General features: G+C 42.3%; 1 protein-coding gene across 2 annotated transcripts in view; it reads left to right on the plus strand.

Moving 5' to 3' along the window:
• ITPRID1 (ITPR interacting domain containing 1) overlaps positions 1 to 27,352 on the plus strand; it is a 248,932-nt gene that overhangs the window by 117,483 nt on the left and 104,097 nt on the right. Inside the window, exon 1 of one of the 2 annotated variants that reach the window (XM_056520389.1) lies at positions 137 to 396. The exons of the other annotated variant lie outside the window; for it this stretch is intronic. The gene's annotated coding sequence lies outside the window, so the exon portion shown is untranslated. Of the gene's footprint in view, positions 1 to 136; positions 397 to 27,352 lie in introns of those variants that run through there. 2 annotated transcript variants of the gene reach the window in all.

Raw genomic sequence — 27,352 nt, forward strand, 5'->3', positions numbered from 1 at the left:
CAAAAGAACCATAACCATGGAAACTCCTAAAAAAGAAGTTTTGCTACTTCCTTGGTTAAGTGCAATGTTATTTCCTTTTCTTTATGGCTGAGTCAATTTGTGAAAAAGGAGTAATACATGGCTAGAGAGATTAAATGAAGTATCTGACCGTAGTAATCTGGTTTTCGCAGTAAACTATTTGACTTTTTATTCTCTACTTGTCTTGTGACTCTCTGGCTGTAAGAATCTCTGGTGCAGTAATTCAAATAAAACATTAAGACAGTTTGAGGATCTGTTAAGTTACAAGGAGAGCTAAGAGTAGCATCTTGTGAGTCCGATCCACTAGCCTTATAAAGAAAAGTTCCCTTCTTACAAGGATTAACTACGAGTTACTGTCCTTCCCTGGATTACTAGCAGGTAAGCATGAATGAAGTACCTATGATGCCACTTTTATTGTTTTTATAAAATGTTTGTATAATGATATTTTACCTTCCTGCAATATAACTGCAATTACTAATGGGTTTTCCCAAAAGAGCATTTGTGATCGGATTTCAGGAAGTTATTATGTGAGGTGAATAGTACACTGAATATGTCGACTTGTTTCCTGTTCAAAGAGAAATGTCTTTACACTGCTCTAAAATGACCTTTCAATAACCATGTATTATTGTATTTCCTTCTGGGAATTTGGAGTGATATCCCATATGGCTGCCATTACTATTCATGTACAAAAGTCACATTATGCATCTAACTGTGGTATTATTTAGACATTGTAACAGTACATAACAGTATTACTTGCACTATTTGGGCTCATAGCCTGTATTATGTGGGAACTATATGTAACTGTTATGTAATAGTGTACGGTATTATCATCAAAGTTTAGTATTGCATCATTACCAATTACAATTTTATAAAAGAAAAAAAAATGTTTTTCAGTATCCTCCATTTTCCTAAGAGTTATAATAATAATTCTTTATATGGCCCTCACATTTTAAGGAGCTTGTCTTCACTCAAATCATCACTTGACCCCATTGTAGCTCACAAACGGGAGGGGGACATAGAAACTCATTGCAGATGTTGTCCTTGGTAGGATTTGAACCCAATGGAGCAATAAGGTTGGCACATGGTATCTCCAGTGTTTCCATAGAACGTGCATAGTGTGAATACCACCCAGGCGAATGTAAAACCTAATCTCTGCATTGTAGTCAATTTCCATTTCTACATATGCTAGAATTTATTCTTTAGGAAATTGGGAGAGATTCAGATGTCAGGGCAAGGCCTTCCATTTCCCTTTACCTGCCTTTCCAGGTCCATTAGTTTCTACACAGTGGTTAGAGAGAAGTCTAAATGTGTTCATAGATAGTACCTGAATTCTATTAATGGCATTAGATTAAAATTCATTGAAAATGCCACCTGCCACCCTCCCATTTGAAGCTGTATATCACAAAAATGTTTTATAGATCAGTATATTTATTCTGCATTGATTCCCAGCTGAAACAACATGCAATGGGCAGAACAAGTATTTGATACATGACATACACGACATAAGTATTTGATACATCAGAAAATCAGAACTTAATATTTGGTACAGAAACCTTTGTTTGCAATTTGTTTTGCAGTTACAGAGATCAAACGTTTCCTGTAGTTCTTGAGCAGGTTTTGACATACTGCAGCAGGGATTTTGGCCCACTCCTCCTTACAGACCTCCTCCAGATCCTTTAGGTTTTGGGGCTGTCGTTGGGCAATACAGACTTTCAGCTCACTCTAAAGATTTTCTATGGGTTTCAGGTCTGGAGACTGGCTAGGCCACTCCAGGACCTTGAGATGCTACTTACAGAGCCACTCCTTTGTTACCCTGGCTGGGTATTTCAGATCATTGTCATGCTGGAAGACCCAGCAATGACCCATCTTTAATTCTCTTACTGAGGGAAGGAGGTTGTTGGCCAAGATTTCGCGATACACGGCCCCATCCATCCTCCCCTCAATACGGTGCAGTCGTCCTGTCCCCTTTGCAGAAAAGCAGCCCCAAAGAATGATGTTTCCACCTCCATGCTTCACGATTGGGAGGGTGTTCTTGGGGTTGTACTCATCCTTCTTCTTCTTCCAAACAAGGTTAGTGGAGTTCAGACCAAAAAGCTCTATTAGTGTCTCATCAGGCCACATGACCTTCTCCCATTCCTCCTCTGGATCATACAGGTGGTCATTGGGAAACTTCAGACGGGCCTGGACATGCATTGGCTTGAGCAGGGAGACCTTACGTGTGCCACAACGGCATAGTGTGTTACTAATGGTTTTTTTGGAGTCTGTGGTCCCAGCTCTCTTCAGGTCATTAACCAGTTCCTGCGGTATAGTTGCAAGGAGCCTCAGACAGAGGGAGATTGACCGTCATCTTGAACTTCTTCCATTTTCTAATAATTGCGCCAACAGTTGCTGCCTTCTCACCAAGCTGCTTGTCTATTGTCCTGTAGCCCATCTGTCACGATCACACCCTATCAGTCCAGCCAAGACGCTAGAGAGAGTGTGATGGTGCAAGCCACCAGACCTCTGGGTATCCACTACTAGTCCCAGCAATTCACCAAATTAACCCTTTGATAAACGTGTTTCATCACAGCTTCCTTCAGAAAGGTGAGCTCCTATATTTAGAGATCAGACCAGAGCTGATTAATTAAACATTTAATCTGAAAAAAAGGTATCGTAGTGCTATGTAAAAAATAAACAAATGACATACAGGTACAAAAATATATAAAAGAGTTCAGCAAGACAAGTTCAGAAAACAAAAAGAAAATGTCCTTACAGCATTATAGCAGTCCTTTTGAGGTAGAGTCCAGCTGTTCTTAGGATGGTTTTTCAGCTAGTTGTCACAGGCTTGAACCAAAGGTTTGTCCAGTATCTCAGTTATATATTGGCTTTTTAGCAGGGAAAACTCCATTCCCCCTCCCATCTGATCTCACCTGGTGGGGGGCTTCTCTTTTCCTGGACCTTAATCTCCTGATGGGACCAGAGACATCTCATATCCTGCTGCTACGAAGGCTTTTGACTTCAAAAGAAGAATAACACAGGTAGACACTCCCCCCCCCCCCCAATAAAACTGGAATACACAAAAACAAATACACAGTCTGAGTGAACCCTCACCCATGCCTCAGATTATACATTATACACAAATACAATAACAATACACATATAGAATTCCATGATCAGGCCTTGGGCCTGACACCATCCCAGACTTGTGCAGGTTTACAATTTTTTTTGACTTTTTTTTCTAGAACAAAAAAAAGCAAACAAAATTTGTCTGTTAATAGCCTAAGGGGACAATTTGGCAAGAGCAGTTTTTCATATACTGCTGGCAGCCTCAGATATCTATTTCAGCTCTGAGCTGGCATAGATTTTAACTATGATTTGTTCCTGTGTGCAGGTGTAAATTGTAATAAATTACGCACACTGGGAGGCCACACCACTTCACATAATGCCACACCCCTTCCCCTTTTATTGTAGCGCAGATAAAGTTGGAAAAAGATTTGCACAACTCGGGGCTTTAAACAGGACACAGTCTTTGATAGCTTTTTAGCATACATACATGATCTATGAAAATTTAATAATTATAGATGACCATATCCTGTATACACTACAGTGGGGCAAAAAAAGTATTTAGTCAGCCACCAATTGTGCAAGATTTCCCTCTTAAAAAGATGAGAGAGTCCTGTAATTTTCAACATAGGTATACCTCAACTATGAGAGACATAATGAGAAAAAAAATCCATAAAATCACATTGTCTGATTTTTAAAGAATTTATTTGCAAATTATGGTAAAAAATAAGTATTTGGTCACCTACAAACAAGCAAGATTTCTGGCTCTCACAGATCTGTAACTTCTTCTTTAAGAGTCTCCTCTGTCCTTCATTCACTACCTGTATTAATAGCACCTGTTTGAACTTGTTATCAGTATAAAAGACACCTGTCCAGAACCTCAAAACAGTCACACTCCAAACTCCACTATGGCCAAGACCAAAGAGCTGTCGAAGAACACCAGAAACAAAATTGTAGACCTGCTCCAGGCTGGGAAGACTAAATCTGCAATAAACAAACAGCTTGGTGTCAAGAAATCAACTGTGGGAGAAATTATTAGAAAATGAAAGACATACAAGACTACTGATAATCTCCCTCGATCTGGGGCTCCACAAAACATCTCACCCCGTGGTGTCAAAATGATCGCAAGAACAGTGAGCAAAAATCCCAGAACCACACGTGGGGACCTAGTGAATGACCTGCAGAGAGTTGGGACCAAAGTAACAAAGGCTACCATTAGTAACACACTACGCTGCCAAGGACTCAAATCATTCAGTGCCAGATGTGTCCCCCTGCTTAAGCCAGTACATGTCCTGGCCCGTCTGAAATATCCTAGAGAGCATTTGGATGATCCAGAATAGGATTGGGAGAATGTCATATGGTCAGATGAAACCAAAGTAGAACTTTTTTTTTTGTTGTTGGTAAAAACCCAACTCATCGTGTTTGGAGGAGAAAGAATGCTGCGTTGCATCCAAAGAATACCATACCTAATGTGAAGCATATGGATGGAAACATCATGCTTTGGGGCTGTTTTTCTGCAAAGGGAACAGGACGACTGATTTTTGTAAAGGAAAGAATGAATGGGGCCATGCATCGTGAGATTTTTTATGTTTCAAGTCTTTTTATTATATGTCATATGACAATACAGGCAAAATTACATAAGACATATACCCTGAACACAGGGAAGAAACAAAGAGGAGAAACAAGGAAAAAGAAAAACATTCGTACTACCATTCACTCATCTCTTCCATACCTATAGAATCGCTTATTTACTGGGGGGACAGGAGATCAATGCTTAAACCATATATAGTGACCGCATAAATTATTTTCATTTAGCGTTAACTAGTATGCAATCTCTAAATGATTTCCATAATATCCAATTTTGTTCATGTGCATCGTGAGATTTTGAGTGAAAGCCGCCAGTCTCGAGATCTCAACTCCATAGAAAAACTTTGGAGGGAGTTGAAAGTCCGTGTTGCCCAGCGACAGCCCCAAAACATCACTGCATGGAGGAATGGGATCGGCATGGAGGAATGGGCAAAATACCAGCCACTGTGTGTAAAAACCTTGTGAAGACTTACAGAAAACGTTTGACCTCTGTCATTGCCAACAAAGTGTATATAACAAAGTATTGAGATGAACTTTTGTTATTGACCAAATACTTATTTTCCACCATAATTTGCAAACAAATTCTTTAAAAATCAGACAATGTGATTTTATGGATTTGTTTTGGATTTGTTTTCTCATGTCTCTCATAGTTGAGGTATACCTATGATGAAAATTAAAGGCCTCTCTCATCTTTTTAAAGAAGTACTCTGGTGCAGAATACTCCTGCTCCGTCCTGCCCGGGCTGCAAAAAAAAATGAAAATAAACCATCCCTCACCTTCCTGGGTTCCCGCGGAGCACCACTACAGCTGATCGGTCCTCCGGTCCATCTTCTTCATACTTCCGTGTGAACGAAGCGTCACATGGCGCTCAGCCTATCGCCGGCCGGCGCGATGTTCTGCCTTGGCCCATAATAGGCTGAGCGCCATGTGACGCTTCGTTCACACAGAAATATGAAGAAGATGGACCGGAGGACCGATCAGCTGTAGTGGCGCTCCGCGGGAACCCAGGAAGGTGAGGGATGGTTTATTTTCATTTTTTTTGCAGCCTGGGCAGGACGGAGCAGGAGTACGCTGCACCAGAGTACTCCTTTAAGTGGGAGAACTTGCACAATTGGTGGCGGACTAAATACTTTTTTGCCCTACTGTATACTCTGTATACACTCTGTATATTATATCAGAAATTTACAGTACTTACAGTAATAAACAGTATCTCAACTACTTCTTATAGTGGAATGTGAAATAGGAATATGCTCCTTATTAATTCAGGAAGTGAAGCGACCTGTACATCAAACTTCTGAAATCTATAAGATTGTAGATTTTATTTACAGTTTACTCTACAGAGGTAGTATAAATCCACTTTATGCCCTTCTCCAGCCACTTGGAAAGAGAGATGTAAAGTTGAATGGATGTAGTGTAAAGAATGTAGTGACTTTTCACAGTCTTTGCCTAGCGCAGACAATGAAAATTTCCCCCATTGTATATTTAGTGTGATGTCAGTAGAACTAAACACTTTATTGACCCTACAACACTGCAGACACTAAAAGTTCAAATAAGATATTCCTATTAGTTATTTAGCTGTGATGTTACATATGTATTCAGTACGGGGGAAACATTGGATTGCTTCCACACAACTCTTCCCTGTCCATAGCTAAATTCATTTTACTAGTGGCGTCACCGCTGCAGTTCGTAGTTGCTTTATTTGAATTAAACAAATAGTCTGAGAGTTAACCCTTTTAAAGACATGGGGCCTTATTACCAAAAGGGTTGAAAAGAAATAACTCTCTTTATTTCCAATAGCAACCAATCACAATAAAGCTTTAATTTTACCATAGCAGTTTAAAGGAGTTCTTCAGCCAGAAATAAATTATCTCCTATACACAGGATAGGGGATAATAGGGGATAAATAGCTTATCATGGGGGGTCCGACCGCTGGGGCCCCCGCGATCTCCTGATGAGACCCCGTCCCACTCAGTCAGGAGTGTGTGTTGTCTACCTCTAGACAGCATGCGCTCCATTCATTTCAGACGAGAATTTCATAGCGTGCAAAAGGCCTTAGTGTGATTTCAGACATGGTATTGGAAATATAAAAAGTTAAAAAAAAGCTAGAAAAGTATGTGTAAATGTGTGTATGTTTGTTTTGGGCATTTTTGTGCTGTTCTATTTTACAACAGAAATACTTAAATCACCTGATCAAAGTACCACAGCTTGAACAGGAAATACGTAACAGAAAAATGCAATGAAAAAAAAAACACACTTGTATAAAAAAATAAAAAAAACACAATTTGAAAAAACACCATAAAAGCTGCCTCAAAAAACACATGAAGAAAAAAATACAACCATACAATTTTTGGTATCTTTTACAAGCCAAAAAAGAAAACATAAGTTCTATGAAAAAGGATGTGTAAAGGAGGTCTTATAAATGTCCTACCTAACCTTGACCAGGAATTGTGGTGTCTCATGCTGCCTGTAATGGTGTTCTGCTATAATATATACTTCCGGCATCAAGTAGCTTAAATGACCCAAGCCACTATGCTCCTACGGTAGCATTGCTGGACAGTACCTGGGTGACCTTGAAGGTTCAGTAAAGATGGGGGGGACTTCCACTTCTGACTTTGGCTCAAAAACTGCAATTGTAGTTTTCCCAAAAAGCTGGCAAGTGGAAATGCAGCCTCAGTGGTATGCCATAGTTTTGTAACCAGGGCTGCCATCAGAAATTTAGGGGCCCCTTGCACAGCTCAAGGCCTGGCCCCCCAAGCCCCCCCCCCCCCTCCCAGGGCCTGCCCACCATTTTTATTTTATTTTCTAGACATACATATTTCTAATTAGATTAGAGAAGAGTATAACACTGTGCTATTAAAGGAGTTGCCTGGTAAAATATAACTTATCCTCTGTCCAAGGATAGGAGATAAGGTATAGATTGTGCGTGGTTAGAGCATTGGGCTCCCCATCTCGGCTGAAAGGGGGCGACACGCCCCTCCATGTACCCCTTAGAGATACATGGAGGGTGTGTGCCAGCCGCGGCTTCCTGCGGGGTACAAACGTCAGCTTCCAGCAAACTGCAGGAGATCCCAGGGGGTCCCAGCGCTTGGACCCCCCTGCGATCTATAACTTATCCCCTATCAATGGATAGGGGGATAAGTATTTTTTTTTACCAGAAAACTCCTTTAATAGCATAGTGTTATACAGCACCGCATGGGCATTTAAGAATAATCAGACCGTTTTTTTGGGTGGGGTCCGACTGCTGAGACCCCCACCGATCACCTCAGTTGAAGTGGTACTCCAGCTGTTGGAAAGCTAAAACTCCCATCATGTCTGGAGAGCCTCAGGCATTATGGGAGTTGTAGTTTTGTAACAGCTGGAGAGACACAGATTGGACACAGTTTTACCCATAATCACTGCAGAACTTACAAGTGACTACAGCTCTGATGGGACAGTTAGGAGAATACACAATTATATCAGTGACCAGAGTGACATCTTCTGACTTGAGTGATATCTTCTCTGTTATCTTTTCTTCTTCATCTGGTCCAGAGACCAGATCTTCCCCCAGCTCCATCTTCTCTGCAGAGTCTGACATCCAGACATCATTGGCTCCTCACTGTCAGCAGATCCTCATCCTCTGCATGAAGACAGTAATCATTATAACCTTGCCAGAAAGTGTACCCTAAATAAAATTCTGCCCCACACTGTACCCTAAATAAAATACTGCCCCACACTGTACCCTGAATATAATCCTGCCACACACTGTACCCTGAATATAATACTGCCATACACTGAACCCACTAAATATAACCCTGCCACACACTGTACCCTGAATATAATACTGCCATACACTGTACCCTGAATATGATACTACCATACACTGTACCCTGAATATAATACTGCTATACACTGTACCCACTAAATATAATCCTGCCACATACTGTAACCTGAATATAATACTGCTATACACTGTACCCACTAAATATAATCCTGCCACACACTGTACCATGAATATAATACTGCCACACACTGTACCCTGAATATAATACTGCTATACACTGTGACTGTACCCTCTATATATTATCCTGCCACACACTGTAACCTGAATATAATGCTGCCCCACACTGTACCCTGAATATAATACTGCTATACACTGTACCCACTAAATATAATCCTGCCCCCCACTGTATTCACCGAATATAATACTGCCATACACTGTACCCTGAATATAAAACTGCATACACATCATATATACATATACACCCCCTCTTATCCTCTGTGTCCTCATCACTCCTCATCACCCCCGCCAAACCTCTCCTCATCATTACTATAACCCCATGCACCTCTCCTCATCACCCCCATAACACCCCCCTACACCTCTCATCACCCAAATAACACCCCCTGCACCTCTCAACAACCCCATAACACCCCCTGTACCTCTCATCACCCCCATAACACCCCCTGCATCTCTAAACAACCCCATAACACCCCCCTGTACCTCTCATCAACCCCATAACACAGGGGGTGTTATGGGGTTGATGAGAGGTACAGGGGGGTGTTATGTACCTCTCATCACCCGCATAACACCCCATGCACCTCTCATCACCCCCATAACACCCCAGCACCTCTCATCACCCCCATAACACCCCCTGCACCTCTCAACAACCCCATAACACCCCATGTACCTCTCATCACCCCCAAAACACCCCCTTCACCTCTCATCACCCCCATTACACCCCCTGCCCCTCTCAACAACCCCATAACACCCCCTGTACCTCTCATCACCCCCATAAAACCCCTTGTACCTCTCATCACCCCATAACACCCCATTCACCTCTCATCACCCCCATAGCACCCCCTGTACCTCTCATCACCCCCATAACACCCCCTTCACCTCTCAACAACCCCATAACACCGCCGGCACCTCTCATCATCCCCATAACACCCCCTGTACCTCTCAACAACCCCATAACACCCCCTGTATCTCTCATCAACCCCATAACACCCCTGTATTTCTCATCACCCCCATAACACCCCCTGCACCTCTCATCACCCCCATAACACCCCCTGCACCTCTCAACAACCCCATAACACCCCCTGTACCTCTAATCAACCCCATAACACCCCCTGTACCTCTCACCACCCCCATAACACCCCCTGCACCTCTCATCACCCCCATTACACCCCCTGCCCCTCTCAACAACCCGATAACACCCCCTGTACCTCTCATCACCCCCATAAAACCCCTTGTACCTCTCATCACCCCATAACACCCCATTCACCTCTCATCACCCCCATAACACCCCCTGTACCTCTCATCACCCCCATAATACCCCCTGAACCTCTCATCACCCCCATAACACCCCCTTCACCTCTCAACAACCCCATAACACCGCCGGCACCTCTCATCATCCCCATAACACCCCCTGTACCTCTCAACAACCCCATAACACCCCCTGTATCTCTCATCAACCCCATAACACCCCTGTATTTCTCATCACCCCCATAACACCCCCTGCACCTCTCATCACCCCCATAACACCCCCTGCACCTCTCAACAACCCCATAACACCCCCTGTACCTCTTATCACCCCCATAACATCCCCTGTACCTCTTATCACCCCCATAACACCCCCTGTACCTCTCAACAACCCCATAACTTCCCCGGCACCTCTCATCACCCCCATAACACCACCCCCTGCACCTTTCAACAACCCCATAACACCCCCTGTACCTCTTATCAACCCATAACACCCACTGTACCTCTCATCACCCCCATAACACCCCCTGCACCTCTCATCACCCCCATAACACCCCCTGCACCTCTCATCACCCCCATAACAACCCCTGCACCTCTCAACAACCCCATAACACCCCCTGCACCTCTCATCAACCCCATAACACCCCTGTACCTCTCATCACCCCCATAACACCCCCTGCACCTCTCATCACCCCCATAACACCCCCTGCACCTCTCATCACCCCCATAACACCCCCTGCACCTCTCATCACCCCCATAACACCTCAAGCACCTCTCATCACCCCAATAACACCCCTGCACCTCTCATCACCCCCATAACACCCCGAGCACCTCTCATCACCCCCATAAGAGAGGTATTTCTATTTTAGATCTTTATGGCATATCCATAGGGGATTTCATAAATGTTGCATAGATGTAGGTCCCACCTCTGGGGCTTGCACCTATCTCCAAAAAGGGGTTCCCCAATCTCATCCCATGTGTTTGAGCAGCTGAGTTTTGATTTGAATTAAGCTTAAATGACCGCTCCATTCAGAGCAGCTGATCCAACAAGCCCAATAGGATCAGAAGACCCATGTCTGTTAGACATTTATGAAATACCATGTCGATAAATGTCTATGGTGGTGAGACCTCTTCAACTTTCTAAATAGTGTGAGACTATGCAACAGTTTTGCAACAGTTTTGGATTACAAGTAAGATGCCAACATATGTAGCCTTTGCTTACATGCATTGCAGACACATTCATTTAACATTAAGGGAAACTGGATGTAATCCAATGAAAAAGTTACTCTTCTGTGACAAGTGTTGCTATAGAACAACAGTCATCCAGCCCTGACAGGGAAGATATATCTTCCTCCAAACCCCTAAAAATATTTCTTACCGTTAACAGAAAAGTTCTGTACTTTGGGAACTATGTAGCAGCAGCTAACAGCATCTCCTCTAGAGTACAGAAGAGTTCAACCAATGTAAGGAGGTACGTGATAGCTGTCCTGGGACTTAAGGGCTGTAGAAACTATTTGGATACTGTGCATAGTACATTGGCATTATATATTGGTGAAAGTATAGTACTCTTTGGGAACTACCGTATTTGGCTTATTGACACTATGTATCACTGTATGATGCTGTGGGACAGGTGTGGTACTAACTGTACAGTACAGATTTATCTTGCTCTGGTACTAGGTGGGCACTATGGGTACCAAAGTATGGCACGTTGTGTGTGCTGTTTAGCTTACTATTGGCACTGTATGAAACCACTTGGACAAAGCATGTTATGCAAGGCAATGTTATTGGGGGATGTTTACTAAGCAAAATGTGTCCGAAATCTTTACAAAGATTGGACTGTTTATGTTGGCACTGTTGGCACTATTTTTCCAGGGACCATGAAGTTATAGCAGTAAATTCATATTTGAAGAGGCATTCTGATTTATCATAAAACCACAGTGAAGCCTGCTGTGCGCATAACATGACAAACTACTCCGTACTCACCTAGCACAGTCCAGTGCTAATGCCTCGTTCTGCCCAGTGCCTTGGGTGCCTGTATTAATTTCCCCTGAAGACGTGCTCTCCCTGCTCTGCTAACACAAGAGTTAATCACATATTCATGGAGGTGGAGACAAAGGCCTTAATTTACCACTAAAACCTGTTTGGACTGTTATGCAGGCTATGCACTCACTACTTTACATTGTGGCAAAGTGTCATTCCTTGTTGTTACATAAAACGATACACTAAAATATTTACAGAACTTTGAGGGGTGGACTCACTTTCGTGAGACACTGTAAATAGCTGAGAGGGATGAAAAAAAAGAAAATTTGGGGCATGTCTGGCACACAACCTTAAAAAATAGAGTGATATAGAATAAAATAATAGAGTGATATAACTATAGTTATATGAAACTCCAACATAAAAAGGCGTCTAAGTCTCAAAAAGTTGGGAATATATTTTGATCCCCCGTTCCATCTAACAAACATTTTTTAATATTTTGCTGCAATAGTCTTGTATTTATCATTTCAATTGTATTATTTCTGACTCCCCGCCTACTTGCATATCTCTTTCCTACAAAATTCAGTTTTCCTGAGTACTAATGTTATTTTTCCCATACCCTCCCCTTACCTTCCCCAAAATGCTGTTTGTTTATTTATTTATTTTTTATTTACTAGCTGAGTACCCGGTGTTGCCCTGTTTTTCCAACCAAATCCTTGTGGGGGAGGAAAAGCAACAAAGGAGGAAGTACTTGTCCTCATATCCCTTTCTCATATTCCGTCCTCATATCCTGACCTCATATTCCGTCCTCATACCCCGTCCTGATGTGTCGTCCTCATATCCCAAACTCGTATGCCGTCCTCATACCCCGTCCTGATGTGTCGTCCTCATATCCCAAACTCATATGCCGTCCTCATATTCCGTCCTCATATCCTGTTCTCATATCCCATCCTCATATCTCGTGCTCATATCCCTTTCCTCATATCCCATCCTTATATCCCAACCTCATATTCCAACCTCATATTTCGGACTCATATCCCGTCCTCATATCCTCTCCTCATATCCTGTCCTCATCTCCCGCCATCATATCCTGTCCTCATTAAGAGATTGTTGGCCAAAAATAAGAGGCATGGTTTTGTGAAAGTGGGCATCACTTGCAACTTTACCAATGCACAAAAAGGATAGAAAATAAAAGGGATCTGGCTTAAATGGTGGGTGTGGCTTTGTGAGATGGGATGTGGCATACGGGAGGACTGACGCACTCACCAGGAGATGCAGAGCAGAGCTTGGAGTAAGGTACTGGAAGTCCTATATACATGCATGGGACTTAAAGGGGTACTCCGGTGGAATTTTTTTTTTTTAGGTCTTTATAAGTCAACTGGTGCCAGAAAGTTAAACAGATTTGTAAATGACTTCTATAAAAAAAATCTTTACCCTTCCTGTACATTTTAGCAGCTGTATGCTACTAAGGAAATTCTGTTCTTTTTTAATTTATTTTTTGTCTTATCCACTGTGCTCTCTACTGACACCTCTGTCCGTGTCAGGAACTGTATAGAGCAGCATAGGTTTACTATGGGGATTTTCTCCTGTACAGTACCTGATACAGACATCAGGTGTCAGCAGAGACTACTGTGGACAAGACAAAAAAGAAATTAAAAAAGAACAGAATTTCCTCTGTAGCATACAACTGCTAAAAAGTACAGGAAGGATAACGATTTGTTAATAGAAGTAATTTACAAATCTGTTTGGCTTTCTGGCACCAGTTCCTAAAAAGAAAAAAAAAAGTTTTCCACCGGAGTGCCCCTTTAACCCCTTAAGGACGCAGGACGTAAATGTACGTCCTGGTGAGGTGGTACTTAACGCACCCGGACGTACATTTACGTCCTAAGCATAACCGCGGGCATCGGAGCGATGCCCGTGTCATGCGCGGCTGATCCCGGCTGCTGATCGCAGCCAGGGACCCGCCGGCAATGGCCGACGCCCGCGATCTCGCGGGCGTCCGCCATTAACCTCTCAGGTGCCGGGATCAATACAGATCCCGGCATCTGCGGCAGTTCGCCATTTAAATGAACGATCGGATCGCCCGCAGCGCTGCTGCGGGGATCCGATCATTCATAACGCCGCACGGAGACCAGAGCAGGAGATGACCGATAATACTGATCTGTTCTATGTCCTATACATAGAACAGATCAGTATTAGCAATCATGGGATTGCTATGAATAGTCCCCTATGGGGACTATTCAAGTGTAAAAAAAAAATGTAAAAGTAAAAGTAAAAAAAAAGTGAAAAATCCCCTCCCCCAATAAAAAAGTAAAACGTCAGTTTTTTCCTATTTTACCCCCAAAAAGCGTAAAAAACTTTTTTTATAGACATATTTGGTATTGCCGCGTGTGTAAATGTCCGAACTATTAAAATAAAATGTTAATGATCCCGTACGGTGAACGGCGTGAACGAAAAAAAATTTAAAAAAGTCCAAAATTCCTACTTTTTTAATACATTTTATTAAAAAAATAATTATAAAAAATGTATTCAAAGTTTTTTATATGCAAATGTGGTATCAAAAAAAAGTACAGATCATGGCGCAAAAAATGAGCCCCAATACCGCCACTTATACGGAAAAATAAAAAAGTTAGAGGTCATCAAAATAAAGGGATTATAAACGTACTAATTTGGTTAAAAAGTTTGTGATTTTTTTTAAGCGCAACAATAATATAAAAGTATATAATAATGGGTATCATTTTAATCATATTGACCCTCAGAATAAAGAACACATGTCATTTTTACCATAAATAGTACGGCGTGAAAACAAAACCTTCCAAAATTAGCAAAATTGCGTTTTTCGTTTTAATTTCCCCACAAAAATAGTGTTTTTTGGTTGCGCCAGACATTTTATGATATAATGAGTGATGTCATTAAAAAGGACCACTGGTCTCGCAAAAAACAAGCCCTCATACTAGTCTGTGGATGAAAATATAAAAGAGTTATGATTTTTAGAAGGCGAGGAGGAAAAAATGAAAACGTAAAAATTAAATTGTCTGAGTCCTTAAGGCCAAAATGGGCTGAGTCCTTAAGGGGTTAAAGAGGAACTCTGGTGGAAACAAGTGAAAAACAAATGTTTTGAAAGTTTAACAGATTTATAAATTACTTCTATTTCAAAATCTTAATCCTTTCATTACTTATCAGCTGCTGTATACTACTGAGAAAATTGTGCAGTTCTTTCCAGTCTTTCTTTGCTGACACCTCTGTCCGTGTCAGAAACTCTCCAGAGTAGGAGCAAATCCCCATAGTAAACCTATCTTGCTCTGAACAGTTCCTGACACAGACAGAGGTGTGAGCAGATAGCACTGTTGTCAGACTGGAAAGAACTTCACAAAATTCTCTGTAGTTATCTATAGAATACAGCAGGTGATAAGTACTGGAAGGCTAAAGAGTTTTTAAATAGAAGTAATTTACAAATCTTTTTAACTTTCTGGCACTAGTTGATTTGAATTTTTTTTCCCCCCACTGGAGTTCCTCTTTAAGACAAAAACCCCATCCTTCAAGTAACAGGGTAGGTTAGGGTAATTCAACTATCATATATTTTCATTTGACATAAAAGTAACATGGGTACTAAGTTTCGTCAAAATATCTCCAGCCATTTGGAAGTTATGCTGGAACACACATTTCCCATAGATTTGCATGAAACGTTATCCTGTTGGGGATGAAGGGTGTACAGGTACGCCCTCACTTCCTGGTACTTAAGGACGGAGGGCGTACCTGTACACTTGTGGGAATTTTGGTCCCCTCTGGGCGGGGACCGGACTGGGATGGCTGCTGATTTCTATCAGCAGGCATCCCATGGCAATGCCTAGGGGGTCCTGAGACCCCCCCCCCCCCATGTCAGCGATCGCCACAAATCGCTGGTCAATTAAGGTCGGCGATTTGCGTCCATTCCGGGCCAATGGGGTCACTGGTGACGCCATTGCCCAGAAGATAACAGTGATCAGACTGTCCCAGACAGCTTCGACCATGCTAAAGGACAGGAGTGAGGTGGCAGTGCTGCCACTTCCTCCTATCCACTGCCAATGGTCGATCAGGCTGATGACCAATGGCAGTTGGGAGCGGGAGAGTTAAAGTTCTTTCTCCCCACTCTACCCACCGATCGAAGTTCGGGCAGAGTGGGGGAGAAACAAGGAGGGGGGGGGGAGAACAGGCTTACGGGAGTGGCAGCGGCAGCGGCGGGACAGACCATCGGGCGGCGGCGGCAAAGACATCAGGAGTGCGGCCGAAAAGTGCGGCGTAGGAGGCTGCAGTGAAGATCGCCGGTAAGTGATCTTCACTGTGGCCTTCTAAAAGTTGCCAAACTACAACTCCCTGTATGCCCAGAAAGGCTGTGTAGTGGTCTCCAAACTGTGGTCCTTCAGTTGTTGCAAAACTACAACTTTCAGCATGCACTGACTGTCTGGGCATGCTGGGAGTTCTGGTAGTTTTGCAACATCTGAAGTGGCAAAGTTTGGAGACCACTATACGATTGTCTCCAAACTGTAGCCCCCCAGATGTTGCAAAACTACAATTACCAGCATGCCCAGACAGTCAGGGATGCTGGGCAGTGTAGTTCTGCAATATCTGGCCCTTCATATGTTGCAGAACTACAACTCCCAACATGCCTGGACAGTCTGGGTATGATTGGAGTTGTTGTTTTGCAACATCTGAAGGGCCAAATATTGCAGAACTACACCGCCCAGCATCCACTACTTAGCGGTCTCCAAACTGTTCTTCCCCAGTTGTTGCATAACTACAACTCCTAGCATGCCCAGACTGTCCAGACATGCTGGGAGTTGTAGTTCTGCAACATCTGAAGGGCCAAATATTGCAGAACTACACCGCCCAGCATCCCTGACTGTCTAGGCACGCTGGGAATTGTAGTTTTGCAACAGCTGTAGGCACACTGGTTGGAATCACTGAGCTAGAGTCTGTTTCCTAACTCAGTGATTCCAACCCGTGTGCCTCCAGCTGTTGCAAAACTACAGCTCCCAGCATGTACTGTCTGTCAGTGCATTCTAGGAGTTGTAGTTTTGCAACAGCTGAAGGTTTGGGGCACCCCCTCCCATGTGAATGTACAGGGTACATTCACATGGGCGGGATTACAGTGGGTTTCTTTCTACAAGTTTGAGCCGCGGTAAATTTTCCGTCGCAGCTCAAACTCCCAGCGGAAAATTCACTGTGAACCCCAGCCCATGTGAATGTCACTAAAGTGACTGTCCTGGCAGGCTGGGAGTTTTGCAACAGCTGGAGGCACCCTGTTTAGGAAACACTGCTGTAGGGTTAAGGTGGAGACAAGCGTCATCCTTGTATCCGGGTCCTCCCCTATTGCAAAGTCCTAATTTAAGCCTCAAATGCACATGGTGCTCTCTCACTTCAGAGCCCTGTCGTATTTCAAGGCAACAGTTTAGGGAGAAATTGTGCTACAAATTTTGGGGGGATTTTTCTCCTTATACCCCTTATGAAAAGGTAAAGTTGGGGGCTACACCAGCATGTTAGTGTAAAAAATAAAAATTTTACACTAACATGATGGTTTTGTCCCATACTTTTCATTTTCACAAGAGATAAAAGGAGAAAAAGACCCCCAAAATTTGTAACGCAATTTCTCCTTAGTACGGAAATACCCCATATGTGGGCGTAAAATTCTCTGCGGCTGAACAACATGGCTCAGGAGTGAGAGAGCGTCATGTACATTTGAGGCCTAAATTGGTGATTTGCACAGGGGTAGCTGTTACAGCAGTTCTGACATGAATGAAAAAAAAAAGCACCCACATGTGACCCCATTTTGGAAACTACACCCCTGACAGAACGTAACAAGGGTTATAGTGAGCCTTAACACGCCACAGGTCTTTGAGGAATTTTCGTTAAAGTTGGACGTGAAAATAAAAAAAAAATTACTGCTGGTGAAATGAAAAATTGAAATGCTGTTGTTACCCCAATTTTTTCATTTTCACAAGGGTAAATAGGAAAAATGCCTCCCAAATTTTTTAACTCCATTTCTTCTGAGTATGGAAATACCCCATATGTGGATGTAAAATGCTCTGCTGGCAAACTACAATACTCAGAAGAGGAGGAGCGCCATTGGGCTTTTGGAGAGAGAATTAGGCTGGAATGTGCGTTTACAAAGCCCCCATGGTGCCAGAACAGTGGACCCCCCACATGTGACCCCATTTTGGAAACGACACCCCTCATGTAATGATATAAGGGGTGCAGTGAGCATTTACACCCCACAGGTGTCTGACAGATTTTTGGAACAGTGGTCCGTGAAAATGAAAAATATAATTTTTCATTTGCACAGCCCACTGTTCCAAAGATCTGTCAAACGCCAGTGGGGTGTAAATGCTCACTGCAACCCTTGCTACAACCCCAGAGGGATGTAGTTTTCAAAATGGGGTCACATGTGGGGGGTCCACTGTTCTGGCACCATGGGGGCTTTGTAAACGCACATGGCCCCCGACTTCTATTCCCACCAAATTCTTTCTTCAAAAGCCCAATGGCGCTACTTCTCTTCTGAGCATTGTAGTTCGCCCGCAGAGCGCTTTACATCCACATATGGGGTATTTCCATACTCAGAAGAAAAGGGGTTACACATTTTTGGGGGATTTTTCTCCTATTACCCCTATTGATAATGAAAAATTTGGGATAACACCAGCATTTTATTGAAAATTTTTTTTTTTACGTCCCATTTTAACAAAAGTTTGTCAATCACCTGTGGGGTGTTAAGGCTCATTATACATCTTGTTACCTTCCTTGAGAGGTGTAGTTTCCAAAATAGTATGCCATGTGTTTTTTTCTTACTGTTCTGGCATCATGCAGGCTTCCTAAATGCGACATGCCCCCCCAAAAACCATTTCAGCAAAATTCACTCTCCAAAAGCCAAATGTCACTCCTTCCCTTCTGAGCATTGTAGTGCACCCACAGAGCACTTTACATCCACATATGAAGTATTTCCTTACTCTAGAGAAATGAGGTTACAACTTTTGGGGGGTATTTCTCCAATTACTCCTTGTGAAAATGAAAAGTTTGGGGTAACACCAGCATTTTAGTGTTAAAAATCGTATTTTTCATTTTCACGTCCCACTTTAACCCCTTAAGGACCCAGCCAATTTTCACTATAGGACACGGCCATTTTTTGCACATCTGACCACTGTCACTTTAAACATTAATAACTCTGGGATGCTTTTACCTTTCATTCTGATTCCGAGACTGTTTTTTTCGTGACATATTCTACTTTATGTTAGTGGTAAAATTGTGTCGATACTTGCATCATTTCTTGGTGAAAAATTCCAAAATTTAATGAAAAAATTTTAAATGTTGCATTTTTTTACTTTGAAGCTCTCTGCTTATAAGGAAAATGAATATTCCAAATAAATTATATATTGATTCACATATACAATATGTCTACTTTATGTTTCCATCATAAAGTTTACATGTTTTTACTTTTGGAAGACATCAGAGGGCTTCAAAGTATAGCAGCAATTTTCAAATTTTTCACAAAATTTTCAAAATAGAAATTTTTCAGGGACCAGTTCTGATTTGAAGTGGATTTGAAGGGCCTTCTTATTAGAAAAACCCCACAAATGACCACATTATAAAAACTGCACCCCTCAAAATATTCAAAATGACATTCAAAAGGTTTGATAACCCTTTAGGTGTTTCACAGGAATAGCATCAAATTGAAGGAGAAAATTCAAAATCTTCATTTTTTACCCTGCATGTTCTTGTAGACCCAGTTATTGAATTTTTACAAGGGGTAAAAGGAGAAAAATCTTCCTAAAATGTGTAACCCAATTTCTCTCGAGTAAGGAAATACCTTATATGTGTATGTCAAGTGTTCGGCGGGCGCAGTAGAGGGCTCAAAAAGGAAGGAGCGACAGTGGGATTTTGGAGTGTGAGTTTTTCTGAAATGGTTTTTGGGGGGCATGTCACATTTAGGAAGCCCCTATGGTGCCAGAACAGCAAAAAGCACATGGCATACTATTTTGGAAACTACACACCCTCAAGGCACGTAACAAGGGGTCCAGTGAGCCTTAACACTCCACAGGTGTTTGACGACTTTTCGTTAAAGTGGGATGTGAAAATGATTTTTTTTTCTTCACTAAAATGCTAGTTTTCCCTCAAATTTAAAATTTTTACAAGAGATAATAGGACAAAATTACCCCCAAAATTTGTAACCCCATCTCTTCTGAGTATGGAAAAACCCCATGTTAGGATGTAAAATGCTTTGCGGGCAAACTACAATGCTCAGAAGAGGAGTCACATTTAGCTTTTGAAAAGCAAAATTTGCTGAAATGGTTTTGGGGGGGCATGTCCCATTTAGGAAGCCACTATGGTTCCAGGACAGCGGAAAAAAAACACATGGCATACTATTTTGGAAACTACACCCCTCAAGGCACGTAACAAGGGGTCCAGTGAGCCTTAACACCCCACAGGTGTTTGACGACTTTTCGTGAAAGTTGGATGTGTAAATTATATATTTTTTTCACTAAAATGCTAGTTTTCCCTCAAATAATTTTTTTTACAAGGGGTAATAGGACAAAATGCCCCCCAAAATTTAAAACCCCATCTCTTCTGAGTATGGAAATACCCCATGTGTGGACGTCAAGTGCTCTGCTGGGGTACTACAATGCTCAGAAGAGAAGGAGCGCCATTGAGCTTTTGGGAAAAAAATTGTTTGGAATGGAAGTCAGGGGCCATGTGCGTTTACAAAGCCCCCCGTGGTGCCAGAACAGTGGACCCACCCACATGTGACCCTATTTTGGAAACTACACCCCTCACAGAGTTTAATAAGGGGTGTAGTGAGTATTTACACCCCACTGGCGTTTGACAGATCTTTGGAACAGTGGGCTGTGCAAATAAAAAATTACATTTTTCATTTTCACGGACCACTGTTCCAAAAATCTGCCAGACACCTGTGTGACGTAAATGCTCACTGTACCCCTTATTACATTACGTGAGGGGTGTAGTTTCCAAAATGGTATCACATTTGGGTATTTATTTTTTTGCGTTTATGTCAGAACCGCTGTAAAATCGACCACCCCTGTGCAAATCACCAATTTAGGCCTCAAATGTACATGGTGTGCTCTCACTCCTGAGCCTTGTTGTGCGCCCGCAGATCATTTTATGCCCACATACGGGGTATTTCTGTACTCAGGAGAAATTGCGTTACAAATTTTGGGGGTCTTTTTTTCCTTTTAAGGCTTGTCAAAATAAAGTATGGGGCAACACCAGCATGTTAGTGTAACATTTTTACTTTTTTTACACTAACAAGCTGGTGTAGCCCCCAACTTTTGCTTTTCATAAGGGGTAAAAGGAGAAAAAGCCCCCCAAAATTTGTAGTGCAATTTCTCCCGAGTACGGAAATACCCCATACGTGGCCCTAAACTGTTTCCTTGAAATACGACAGGGCTCCGAAGTGAAAGAGCTCCATGCGCATTTGAGGACTAAATTAGGGATTGCATAGGGGTATTCTACACCAGTGATTCCCAAACAGGGTGCCTCCAGCTGATGCTAAATTCCCAGCATGCCTGGACAGTCAGTGGCTGTCCGGAAATGCTGCGAGTTGTTGTTTTGCAACAGCTGGAGGCTCCATTTTGGAAACACTGCGATACAATACGTTTTTCATTTTTATTGGGGGGGGGGGACAGTGTAACGGGTGTATATGTAGTGTTTTACTTTTTATTATGTGTTAGGCTGCATTCACATCTCGTTTTTGCAATACGCGCCCCGTATCCCGTTTCTGTACAAAAAACGTATGTCTCCAAACCGGACCGAAACGTATGCAACCGTATGCAACCATATATTCCTCCTCACATTTTTAAACCATATACGGTTTGAAAACGGATGTCCGTTTGCATACGTTTTAATAAGTTTTCATTGACAAAAACGGATACAGTTTTATTTTTGTCAACATTTTAAATAAAGTTCTTCTTTTTTTATTGAATTTCCCAAAAAAAGAAAAAAAAAAGAAAAAAAGAAAAACAGTATTGTGCAAACCGGATGTAACCGTACGCACATATGGTTCAATACGGTTCCCATAGAACTCCATTTTAAAATAACCGTATACAGGTTGGATCCGCTTTTTCAACCGGACTTCAAACCGCAGAAGACTACGGTTTTGTGTGCGGAAAAAAAACACATACGACCGTAAATGAAGAAAAACGTACGCAACCGGATGCTACGGATGTCATACGGTTTTCAATGTAACGTCTATGCATACGGTTTTCAAGTAGAAGCCAGATAAAAAGCCGGGATCTGTTGGCGCGTGCCTTAATAATGTTCAGCAATCCAGTATGGATATAAGTTCTTTTTTATTGCCAGATTTTAGACGCGTTTTGAGGATACAACCTATTTCTCAATAAAACAAAGGCTTCTAACAACATTCACCTGCAAGAGGTTTTTAAAAGGAAAAAAGCCTGCGAGTGAAACCGGACCGCCCAGTGTGAATAGCGCTGTTCAGTGACGTGGCCAGCGCACTTTGAGCGTGTAAACACTGATTGTAAACATATACATGTGATCATAAAAATTTTTTTTAGGTATAAACCTTGCTTAACCCCTTAACAATCGCGCCGCGATCCTGCATCATATCGCGTCGGTCCCGGCGCTCATCAACGGCCGGGACCCGCGGCTAATACCACACATCGCCGATCGCGGCGATGTGCGGTATTAACCCTTTAGAAGCGGCGGTCAAACCTGACCTCCGCTTCTAAAGTGAAACTGAAAGTATCCCGGCTGCTCAGTCGGGCTGTTCGGGACCGCCGCGGTGAAATCGCGGCGTCCCGAACAGCTGATCGGACACCGGGAGGGCCCTTACCTGCCTCCTCGGTGTCCGACGGACGAATGACTGCTCCGTGCCTGAGATCCAGGCAGGAGCAGTCAAGCGCCGATAATGCTGATCACAGGCATGTTAATACACGCCAGTGATCAGCATAGGAGATCAGTGTGTGCAGTGTTATAGGTCCCTATGGGACCTATAACACTGCAAAAAAAAAAGTAAAAAAAAAGTGTTAATAAAGGTCATTTAACCCCTTCCCTAATAAAAGTTTGAATCACCCCCCTTTTCCCATAAAAAAAATAAAACAGTGTAAAAAAAATAAAATAAACATATGTGGTATCGACGCGTGCGTAAATGTCCGAACTATAAAAATATATCATTAATTAAACCGCATGGTCAATGGCGTACGCGCAAAAAAATTCCAAAGTCCAAAAATGCGTATTTTGGTCACTTTTTATACCATTAAAAAAATTAATAAAAAGTGATCAAAAAGTCCGATCAAAACAAAAATCATACAGATAAAAACTTCAGATCACGGCGCAAAAAATGAGTCCACATACCACCCTGTACGTGGAAAAATAAAAAAGTTATAGGGGTCAGAAGATGACATTTTTAAACGTATAAATTTTCCTGCATGTAGTTATGATTTTTTCCAGAAGTGCGACAAAATCAAACCTATATAAAAAGGGTATCATTTTAACCGTATGGACCTACAGAATAATGATAAGGTGTATTTTTTACCGAAATATGCACTCCGTAGAAAAGGAAGCCCCCAAAATTTAGAAAATGGCGTTTTTTTTCCATTTTGTCGCATAATGATTTTTTTTTCCGTTTTGCCGTGCATTTTTGGGTAAAATGACTAATGTCACTGCAAAGTAGAATTGGCGACGCAAAAAATAAGCCATAATATGGATTTTTAGGTGGAAAATTGAAAGGGTTAAGATTTTTAAAAGGTAAGGAGGAAAAAACAAAAGTGCAAAAACGGAAAAACCCTGAGTCCTTAAGGGGTTAAAATAAATGAACTGAATTGACTGCATATTTAAAAGTATAAAACCGAATATACTGAGCGAGCCTCTATGTATGTGGAATAATGCAATAATACTGGAATGCGGCAGCGGTTTACCTACTGCCGACTCGGACATCAAGCGGCATGTAGGTAAGTTATCTTTACTATGGAGGTAGTATAACTTATCCGGTCTCTTAAATTATCTAAAATGAACACAATATATGTCACTTGCAAACATAGTGGACTTGTCCCCTAGGTCTAAGATGCCTCCCGTACATATCGGCGCTGCACGTGCGCACTGCCGACAGGGATGGGACTCTGATAGTTCGTATTGGCAGTGCGCCTGCGCACATCGCCGCTGATGCTTTGGATCGTAGTGCGCAAGCGTGATGCTGTGTATAGGGTTAATATGTAGAGTTTGCCAACTGATGGAATAAAGGGAATTAAAATGTGATTCCTGGGAAAAGAATAGATTCCGACGGTGAGGCATGAAGAGAAAAGTGCCCCAATCGGGTGAGTTTTATATAATAATAGGGGTTCTTATACACCGCTGGGGGTATCTGACATTGTCACTCAAAAAATCCCACCAGGTGAAATGTGTAGCGATTGGAGTTCTACTGTATCGCTGGGAGTCTACTATATTGTTACTAGAACCACTGTTTTGGATCAGTGCATCTATGGCAAACAGGGCCCGACAATGTATCTAAGTGGCAAGGTGATACATCGGCATGTTAGAAGATAGATATCTTAAAAACAGAGGTACAGATAACTTGATGATTTCTATAACATCATAGCAGTATGCCATAGTGAAGGACAGTACATGTTGATCATAATGGGATGAGTCCCGCATATTTTTGCGATGGTATTTGAAATAAAAATAAATCTAATTGAATGTCTCAATGGCAATGTGTCTGTATATAAACATGATTGAGTGTTAATTGTTAATGTTAGTAACAGGGTGACACTGTTAATATTAGTGTTAACAGGGTTTACCCTTGGGTATGCTCGGAAGGTGGTGATGCCAACCTGGTACTGGTGCTATGGTCGTGACCCAGCTGGGGAGGGGGGGGAGGTAGAGAGGGGGAGGAGGAAAAGCCATAAATGGTAAGTTTCAGACATTCTCTATACATTCATTAAGACCAAACGGCTGGAGTGTATTCATCTTAAAGATCCAAAATGATTCCCTCTTGCACTGGTTATTGAATCAGTCTGCGGAATCCTCTGGGATTTGTTCAAGTGCTGTCACTGAAAAATCCCTGAATTTGCTGTTGTGTGCTTCCAGAGCATTTCTTGACACGCTGTGCTTCAGGTATTTATGTATGACATTGTACCTGTGTCCATTAAATCTGCTCCTGAGGGTTTGTGATGTACGGCCAATATATTGTAATTTGCACATACATTCTATTAAATAGATAACATGAGTGGAACCACAGTCTATATGTGTTTTTATAGGAAATGTTTCACCTGTGTGGTTACTAGAGAAGGTTGTTGTTTTGTCTTTTATGTGAACACACAATTTGCATGATCTATTTCTGCATTTAAAGCAGCCTCCCACATGTCCAGGGCTCCTGTTCACATCTACTTTTTTAATTTACTGGGAGCAATGTTATTTTTAATGGTCGGTGCTCTCCTACATATAAATTTGGGTTTCTCCGGGATTATTTTTCTCAGGATAGGGTCCTGCTGAAGAATCTTCCAATGATCACGGACAATAGCCCCAATGGCCTTAAAGCCCGCAGAGTAGTCAGTTATAAAGTTGAATTTAAAGTCTGTCTCACTTTTTCTTACTTTTTGTTGAACCTGTTGCGTCCGAGAGGAAAGTGCTTTCTGGTATGTTATTTTTACGATTTTTCTGGGGTACTCCTTTTCCTGAAGTCTTTTTTCTATTATCTTGCTTTGACTTTTAAAATCCGTACTTTTCGTGCAGTTCCGACTCACCCTGTAAAACTGTCCGTATGGTACGCTTTCCTTCCATTTACGGAAATGGCAGCTAGTAAAATCCAATAGGCTGTTACAGTCTACGGTTTTAAAATAAACTTTGTTAATGATTTTGGAATCTTCCGAGGTAAGTGTGAGGTCCAGATATTCGGTCTTATCCGGTGTGCAGGTGCCTGTGAGTTTTAGGTTATAATTATTACAGTTGAAGTGATCGGTGAATTGAAGGGAATTGTTCCTCTGTTCCTTTCCAGATGAATAGCAAATCATCTATGTATCTCTTATAGAATATTATATTGTCACTCCATCTATGTCCTGTGTATATGTAGTTGTTTTCAAACTCTGCCATGTAGAGATTTGCGAATGAAGGTGCGAAACGCGTCCCCATCGCAGTTCCGGTGGTCTGCAGAAAAATCCTCTGTTCAAATTAGAAATAGTTATGTGACAGAATGAAGGAGATACTGTCTATGATAAAAGTTTTCTGCTCTGGTGGCATAGAGTCGTCCCCCGCAAGTACAGATGTGACTACTTCCAGTCCTCGATGATGTGGGATATTTGAGTAAAGGGCGGACACGTCCAGTGTAGCCCATTTGTAATCCTGCTCCCATGGTGTCGGATTCAATAGTCTTATGAGAGTGGGGGTATCCTTCAGATATGAAGGAAGCTCCATTACATACTTTTGTAACATGATGTCAATATAATTGGATAGGTTACTTGTAAAGGAGTTTACCCCGGAGAAGACGTCCTGGGGTGTTCACTGGGTCCTTGTGTAATTTGGGCAAATGATAGAATACTGGCATACGGGGATTCTTTATCCTTATGAAGTCCCGTTCTTTTTTATCAAGAACTCCCTGTTCGTGGGCCTTGTCTACTAAGTCATGACATTTTTTTAAGAACACAGCGGTAGGATCTGTGGTGAGTCCTCTGTAGTAGTTAGGGTCCAATATGATGTTAAAAGCTTCTACATCTAGTATGCATACGGTTTGGAATTCGGTTCAATACGTTTTTTTTGCTGAAACCGGATACGGCAACCGTATTGCAAAAACGAGATGAGAATGCAGCCTTAGTGTAGTGTTTTTAGGGTACATTTGCACTGGCGTGTTACGGTGAGTTTCCCGCTAGGAGTTTGCGCTGCGGTAAAAAATTTGCCGGAGCCCAAACTTGAAGCAGGAAACTTACTGTAAACCTGCCCGTGTGAATGTACCCTGTACGTTCACATGGGGGGCAAACCTCCAGCTTTTTCAAAACTACAACTCCCAGCATGTACTGACAGACCATGCATGCTGGGAGTTGTACTTTTGCAACAGCTGGAGACACACTGGTTGGAAAACCGTCAGTTAGGTTCTGTTACCTAACTCAGTATTTTCCAACCAGTCTGCCTCCAGCTGTTGCAAACTCCCAGCATGTACTAATCGCCGAAGGGCATGCAGGGAGATGTAGTCATGCAATAGCTGGAGGTACGCAACTACAACTCCCAGCATGCCGAGACAGCTGTTTGCTGTTTGGGCATGCTGGGATTTGCAGTTTTGCAGCATCTGGAGGGCTACAGTTTTAGAGAACACTGCAAAGGGATCTCCAAACTGTTGTCCTCCAGCTGTTGCAAAACTACAAATCCCAGCATGCCCAGACAGCAAACAGTTGTTTGGGCATGCTAGGAGTTGTAGTTTTGCAAGATCTGGAGGGCTACAGTTTAGGGACCACTATATAGTGGTCTCAAACTGTAGCCCTCCAGCTGTTGCAAAACTACATATTC

This window comes from Hyla sarda, chromosome 5 (assembly GCF_029499605.1).
Source record: "Hyla sarda isolate aHylSar1 chromosome 5, aHylSar1.hap1, whole genome shotgun sequence".
Taxonomy (NCBI): domain Eukaryota; kingdom Metazoa; phylum Chordata; class Amphibia; order Anura; family Hylidae; genus Hyla; species Hyla sarda.